The sequence below is a fragment of the Arachis hypogaea genome, chromosome 16 (genome assembly GCF_003086295.3).
Source record: "Arachis hypogaea cultivar Tifrunner chromosome 16, arahy.Tifrunner.gnm2.J5K5, whole genome shotgun sequence".
NCBI lineage: Eukaryota > Viridiplantae > Streptophyta > Magnoliopsida > Fabales > Fabaceae > Arachis > Arachis hypogaea.
The window spans coordinates 3,046,300-3,054,542 of NC_092051.1; the positions used below are offsets into that span (position 1 = coordinate 3,046,300).

At 38.5% G+C, this 8,243-nt stretch overlaps 1 non-coding gene across 1 annotated transcript; it reads left to right on the forward strand.

Annotated features, from left to right (window-relative positions):
• The first annotated feature begins 5,843 nt into the window (after nt 1-5,843).
• On the forward strand, nt 5,844-5,951 carry LOC112761129 (small nucleolar RNA R71). The gene has a single exon (XR_003181538.1). It is a non-coding gene; the product is annotated as a small nucleolar RNA R71 (small nucleolar RNA).
• The last annotated feature ends 2,292 nt before the right edge of the window (nt 5,952-8,243 follow it).

An 8,243-nucleotide genomic window follows, 5' to 3' on the forward strand; every position in this document is an offset into this window, starting at 1 on the left:
GCACTAGGGCTAGACATGCATCATACTTGGCTGTGCATTTTCCTCTGTTATGATTGTTGTATGAATGTATGCTTTCCTTGTTTGTATTCTATTCTCTGTGTCTGTGTTGTATTTTCTTGTATTTTTCTGTTTGTGTTCTGTTTTCTATTTTCTCTATTTCCTCTATTTATATGTACTTTCTATTTACTGCTTCTCGTATTCTGCTATTTATCTGCTAAACAACACGGAATTAATGAACTTAACTAATAACCCCGACCCTACTAAGAACTCCCCAGTTTTTACCCCTTCTCTCTCCCTTCCCCCTTCAGATGGAAGCAGGAGTACCCTTCCGTAATCTACCGATGACCGTTTCGCAAAGAGGATTCCACTCTAGGTAGTCTTCTGAGTCTAGGGTGAATCTCTTTATCTGTTTATATGTATATACTATGAGACCAGCCAACGTCTGCACCCCGTTTGTACGTGAACTTTAACCTAAATCCTGTGTACGAGACTCCTGTTGTGTGGCTACGTGATGAGGTACTAGAGAGACGTCCTATGGCAATGTCTGATCGTGCAGAGGAGTAGCAGATGATGTTCTACCATTTGGTGACGTTCCACCTGACTTGAGTTTTGAAGACTTAGAATGTACTTTCCCTCGCTTTAGTAGTTTAGAGGGACTAGGCGAGTATAGAGTATAGGCTAGCCTAGGTGCCAGCTTAGGGACCTCTTGAACAGGTCAGGAACTGGGATGTTGTATGTATATATATGTATATAGTTATTATATAGCTATGTCTAGGGGTGTTCTAACTAAATGGCTATACTCTAATAAAGGCTGGATCACAGAATGATATCAACTGCTTGTGATATATTTATGTATGGTTGTTTATAAATGTTTTATCTGTTACTATTTGTGGATTGATTATAAATGATTTTGTTTTTAATCCAAACATTTTTTTTAAAAAAAAGTACCTCGTAAAATAACTATGCTTTTAACAACGAATCAGGCTCATATAATAAATAATAGATAATAATTAGGTAGACAAGTTAGTAGCGCTCAGTTTCTAGTATGATCATGACGTACCAGAAATTGGGTCGTTACACTGTGGATCATGATGGCCCGGTCTATAGTAACTTCCGACCGGTTGCTAGTAGGAATGATTGAGCGTTGAATGAACTCCAACCATCCTCTAGCTACTGGTTTGACGTCAAGCCTTCTCAATTGAACCGGTTTACCTCTTGAGTCAATTTTCCATTGAGCTCCTTCCACACATATGTCCATAAGGACTTGGTCCAACCTTTAATCAAAGTTGACTCTTCTAGTGTAGGGGCGTGCGTTTTCTTCCATCATTGGCAAGTTGAACGCCAGCCTTACATTTTCCAGACTGAAATCTAAGTATTTCCCCCTAACCATGGTGAGACAATTCTTTGGATTCGGGTTCATACCTTGATCATGGTTCCTAGTGATCCATGCGTTTGCATAGAACTCTTAAACCATTAAGATCCCGACTTGTTGAATGGGGTTGGTGAGAACCTCCCAACCTCTTCTTTGGATCTCAAGTCGGATCTCTGGATACTCATTCTTTTTGAGTTTGAAAGGAACCTCAGGGATCACTTTCTTCTTGGCCACAACTTTATAGAAGTGGTCTTGATGGACTTTTGAGATGAATCTCTCCATCTCCCATGACTCAGAGGTGGAATGGTGCACGAAATTGTGATCCACGTTCTTTCGACTTGTGTGTGATTAACAATATATAATTGTATTGAATCAAATTACTGGCTCTATGTGTGGACACAACTCCGTACCACTGACCAGCAAGTGCACTGGGTCGTCCAAGTAATACCTTACGTGAGTAAGGGTCGAATCCCACAGAGATTGTTGGTTTGAAGCAATCTATGGTTATCTTGTAAATCTTAGTCAGGAAGTCAATTATGTTTATCAGTTGAATTATGAATAACCAGTAGAGCATAAATTAAAAGTTACTTGTTGTGTAATAATGGAGAATATGTTGGAGTTTTGGAGATGCTTTGTCTTCTGAATCTCTGCTTTCCTCTGTCTTCTGATTCACGCACGCACGTCCTCCTATGGCAAGCTGTGTGTTGGTGGATCACCGTTGTCAATGGCTACCTTCCATCCTTCCAGTGAAAACTACGCTCACGCACTCTGTCACAGCACGGCTAATCACCGGTTGGTTCTCGATCCGGTTGGAATAGGATTTACTATCCTTTTGCGTCTGTCACTAACGCCCAGCCTTCAGGAGTTTGAAGCTCGTCACAGTCATTCAATCCTTGAATCCTACTCGGAATACCACAGACAAGGTTGAGACTTTCCGGATTCTCATGAATGCTGCCATCAATTCTAGCTTATACCACGGAGATTCTGATTAAGGAATCTAAGAGATACTCATTCAATCGTATATAGAACGGAGGTGGTTGTCAGGCACACGTTCATGATTTGAGGAGGGTGATGAGTGTCACAGATCATCACCTCCATCACAGTTAAGCGCGAATGAACATCTTAGATAGGAACAAGCGTGTTTGAATGGAAAACAGAAATACTTGCATTAATTCATCGAGACACAGCAGAGCTCCTCACCCCCAACAATGGGGTTTAAAGACTCATGCCGTCAGAGAATACAAAGTTTAGATCTAAAAATGTCATGAGATACAAAATAAGTCTCTAAAAGTTGTTTAAATACTAAACTAGTAGCCTAGGGTTACAAAATATGAGTGGACTATGATGGATGATGCAGATATCCACTTCTGGGGCCCACTTGGTGTGCCGGGGCCCACTTGGTGTGTGCTGGGGCTGAGATTTCGTGCAGAGGCTATTTGTGGAGTTGAACGCCAGTTTTTATGCCAGTTTGGGCGTTCAACTCCAGTTTTTGATCCTTTTCTGGCGCTGAACGCCAGAATTGGGCAGAGAACTGGCGTTGAACGCCAGGTTACGTCGTCTATCCTTGTGCAAAGTATGGACTATTATATATTGCTGGAAAGCCCTAGATGTCTACTTTCCAACGCAATTGGAAGCACGCCATTTCGAGTTCGGTAGCTCCAGAAAATCCACTTTGAGTGCAGGGAGGTCAGAATCCAACAGCATCAGCAGTCCTTTTTCAGCCTGAATCAGATTTTTGCTCAGCTCCTTCAATTTCAGCCAGAAAAATACCTGAAATTACAGAAAAACACACAACTCATAGTAAAGTCCAGAAATATGAATTTTTCCAAAAAACTACTAGAAATAGACTAAAAACTAACTAAAACATACTCTAAACTATATGAAATTATCCCCAAAAAGCGTATAAAATATCCGCTCATCATGGAAGCAATTGCCTTCCCTTTCCTCTTTCTTGAGGATTCTCTGGCCTTAGGTGCCATTGATGGTTATGGAAAAACAAAAAGCAATGCTTTTACCACACCAAACTTAAAATGTTTGCTCGTCCCCGAGCAAAAGAAGAAAGAAAGAAGTAGAAGAAGAGAAACGGAGGAGAGGGAGAGAGAGGTGGTTTCGGCCAAGGGGTGAAGATAGGGTTGTGTTGTGTGCAAATGAAGAAGGAATGAGGGGTTTATATAGGAGTGGGGGGAGGGTTAGGTTTTGGCTATTAGGGTTAGGTTTGGGAGGGAAATTATTTTGAATTTGAAGGTAGGTGGGGTTTTTGGGGAAGAGAGGATGGATGTGAGTGGTGAAGAGGTGATGGAGAAGAGTGATTGAGTTGATTAGTGAGGGGTAGGTGGGGATCCTGTGGGGTCTACAGATCCAGTGGGGCCAAGGACTTAATATCCCTGCTCCAATTAGGCGTGTAAAACGCCCTTAGTGTGCAATCCTGGCATTTAACGCCAGACTGCTACCTGTTTCTGGCGTTAAACGCCCAATTGTAGCTTGTTTCTGGCATTTAACGCCATCTTGGTGCCTATTTCTGGCGTTAAACGCCAGACAGATGCTTGTTTCTGGCGTTTAACACCAGCTTGCTCCTCCTCCAGGGTGTGCTGTTTTCAATGCTATTTTTTATTTTGTTTTTGATTTTTCAGTAGTTTTTGTGACTCCACATGATCATCAACCTAATAAAATACGAAATAATAAAGAGAAAATAAAATAAAAATGAATAAATAACATTGGGTTGCCTCCCAACAAGCGCTTCTTTAATATCAATAGCTTGACAGTGAGCTCTTATGGAGCCTCATAGATAATCAGAGCATTGTTGGGACCTCCCAACACCAAACTTAGAGTTTGAATGTGGGGGTTCAACACCAAACTTAGAGTTTGGTTGTGGCTTCCCAACACCAAACTTAAAGTTTAACTGTGGGGGCTTTGGTTGACTCTGCAGTGAGAGAAGCTTTTCATGCTTCCTCTCCATGGTTACAGAAGGAGAACCTTGAGTTTTGAATACAAGGTAGTCCTCATTCAGTTGAAGGACCAACTCTCCTCTGTCCACATCAATCACAGCTCTTGCTGTGGCTAGGAAGGGTCTTCCAAGGATGATGGATTCATCCTCATCCTTCCCAGTGTCTAGGATTATGAAATCAGCAGGGATGTAAAGGCCTTCAACCTTTACTAACACGTCCTCTACTTGTCCATAAACCTATTTTTTGGATTTGTCTGCCATCTCTAATGAGAATTGGGCAGTCTGTACCTCATGGATTCCCAGTTTCTCCATTACAGAGAGTGGCATGAGGTTTATCCCTGACCCAAGGTCACATAGAGCCTTCTCAAAGGTTATGGTGCCTATGGTACAAGGTATTAAGAACATTCCAGGATCCTGTTTCTTCTGAGGCAAATTCAGTTGATCCAGATCACTCAGTTCATTGATGAGCAAGGGAGGTTCATCTTCCCAAGTTTCATTACCAAATAATTTGGCATTCAGCTTCATGATTGCACCAAGGTACTTGGCAACTTGCTCTTCAGTAACATCCTCATTCTCTTCAGAAGAAGAATACTCATCAGAGCTCAGGAAGGGTAGAAGGAGGTTCAATGGAATCTCTATAGTCTCTAGATGAGCCTCAGATTCCTTTGGTTCCTCAGAGGGAAACTCCTTATTGATCACTGGGCATCCCAGGAGGTCTTCTTCACTGGGATTTACGTCCTCTCCCTCCTTTGTAGGTTCGTCCATGATGGTTAAATCAATGGCCTTGCACTCTCTCTTTGGGTTCTCTTCTGTATTGCTTGGGAGAGTACTAGGAGGGGTTTCAGTGACTCTTTTACTCACCTGGCCCACTTGTGCCTCCAAATTTCTAATGGAGGACCTTGTTTCATTCATGAAACTTAAAGTGGCCTTAGATAGATCAGAGACTATGTTTGCCAAGTTAGATGGATTCTGCTTAGAACTCTCTGTCTTTTGCTGAGTGGATGATGGGAAAGGCTTGCTATTGCCAAACCTGTTTCTTCCACCATTATTAAAGCCTTGTTGAGGCTTTTGTTGATCCTTCCATGAGAAATTTGGGTGATTTCTCCATGAGGGATTATAGGTGTTTCTATAGGGTTCACCCATGTAGTTCACCTCTGCTATTGCAGGGTTCTCAGGATCATAGGCTTCTTCTTCAGAAGCTGCCTCTTGAGTACTGTTGGATGCATATTGCACTCCATTCAGACTCTGAGAAATCATATTGACTTGCTGAGTCAATATTTTATTCTGAGCCAATATGGCATTCAGAGTATCAATTTCAAGAACTCCCTTCCTCTGAGGCGTCCCATTACTCACAGGATTCCTTTCAGAAGTGTACATGAACTGGTTATTAGCAACCATGTCAATGAGTTCCTGAGCCTCTGCAGGCGTTTTCTTTAGGTGAATGGATCCATCTACAGAATGGTCCAATGACATCTTAGATAATTCAGACAGACCATCATAGAATATATCTAGAATGGTCCATTCTGAAAGCATATCAGAAGGACACTTTTTGGTCAGTTGCTTATATCTCTCCCAAGCTTCATAGAGGGATTCTTCTTCTTTCTGTCTGAAGGTTTGAACATCCACTCTAAGCTTACTAAGCTTTTGAGGAGGAAAAAACTTGGCTAAGAAAGCCGTGACCAGCTTATCCCAAGAGTTCAGGCTATCCTTAGGTTGAGAATCCAACCATATTCTAGCTCTGTCTCTTACAGCAAACGGGAAAAGCATGAGCCTGTAGACCTCGGGATCAACTCCATTGGTCTTAACAGTATCACAGATCTGCAAGAATTCAGTTAGGAATCGAAAAGGATCTTCTGATGGAAGTCCATGAAACTTGCAGTTCTGTTGCATCAGAGAAACTAATTGAGGTTTAAACTCAAAATTGTTTGCTCCAATGGCAGGGATTGAGATGCTTCTTCCATGTAAAATGGAATTAGGTGCAGTAAAGTCACCAAGCATTTTCCTTGCATTGTTATTATTTTCGGCCATATCTTCTTCTTTTTCGAAAATTTCTGTCAGATTTTCTCCAAAGAGTTGTGCTTTAGCTTCCCTTAGCTTCCTCTTCAGAGTCCTTTCAGGTTAAGGATCAGCTTCAACAAGAATGTTCTTATCCTTGTTCCTGCTCATATGAAAAAGAAGAGAACACAAAAGAAAATATGGAATCCTCTATGTCACAGTATAGGGATTCCTTATGTAAGTATAAGAAGAGAAAAATGTAAGAAGGAGAAGAGAAAAAACTCGAACACAGAGAGGAAGATGGGGTTCGAATTTTGGGTGGAAGAGAAATGTTAGTAGATAAATAATTAAATAGAAGGAGATGAGAAAGAGAAGAATTCGAAAATTTAAGTAAAAAAATAAAATTTAAAGTTAAAATTCGAAAATTTAAATTAAATTAAAATTTAAAACAATTAGTTAATTAAAATTGAATTTTGAAAGAGAGGGAAGGGATTTTCGAAAATTAGAAAGAAAAACTTAGTTAGGTAGTTTTGAAAAAGATAAGAATCAAACAAAAAGATAAGATTAATTGAAAAGATTTGAAATCAAATTTTGAAAAAGATGTGATTGAAATTTATTTTGAAAAAGATTTGAAAAAGAAATTAAAAAGATTTGATTTTGAAAATTGAAGTTGATTACTTGATTAACAAGAAACAAAAAGATATGGTTTTAAAATTTAAAAATTGAACCTTTCTTAATAGGCAAGTAACAACTTAATATTTTTTAATCAATCACAATAATTGTAGTGTTAAATTAGAAAATATGAAATAAAGATAAGAAAAAGATTTTTGAAAATCAATTTGAAATTTTCGAAAATATGAAGAAAAATTGAAAAAGATTTGATTTTTTAAAAAGATTTAAAAAAAGATAGGATTTTTAAATTGAAAATTTGATTTGACTCATAAGAAACAATTTGATTTTAAAAATTTTTTGAAAAAGACAACTCAAATTTTCGAAAATTTATGAGATAAAAAGGGAAAGATATTTTTTTGATTTTCGAATTTTTAATGAGGAAAGAGAAAAACACAAAATTGACACATAACATAAAAATTATGAATCAAAACACACAATGCATGCAAGAACACTTTGAATGTCAAGATGAACACCAAGAACACTTTGAATGTCATGATGAACATCAAGAACTTATTTTTGAAAATTTTCAAGAAAAGAAACACATGCAAGACACCAAACTTAAAAATTTTCAATGCTTAGACATTAACAAATTGAAAATGCATATGAAAAATAAGAAAAGACACAAAACAAGAAAATATAAAGATCAAACAAGAAGACTGGCCAAGAACAACTTGAAGATCATGAAGAACATATGATGAATTTTCGAAAATTCTTGAGAAAAACAAAAAATATGCAAGACACCAAACTTAAAAATTGACTCTGGACTCAAACAAGAAACACAAAATATTTTTGGTTTTTATGATTTTATTAAATTTTTTTTTGGTATTTTTCGAAAATTACTTTGGAAAAACGAAAAAGAAGAAACATAAAAAAATATTTTTTTTCGAAGATAAGATGTAAAAAGCTTAAAATTAAAATAAAATAAAATAAAATTACCTAATCTGAGCAACAAGTTGAACCGTCAGTTGTCCAAACTCGAACAATCCCCGGCAACGGCGCCAAAAACTTGGTGTCCGAAATCGTGATCGTTCCTTCCTTGGTAACGGCGCTAAAAACTTAATACGCATGTTCATGTTCTTAATTCTGTTTCACAACTTCACACAACTAACCAGCAAGTGCACTGGGTCGTCCAAGTAATAAACCTTACGTGAGTAAGGGTCGATCCCACGGAGATTGTCGGTCTGAAGCAAGCTATGGTCACCTTGTAAATCTCAGTCAGGCGGATTCAAATGGTTTTAGAGATTTAATATTTAAAAGATA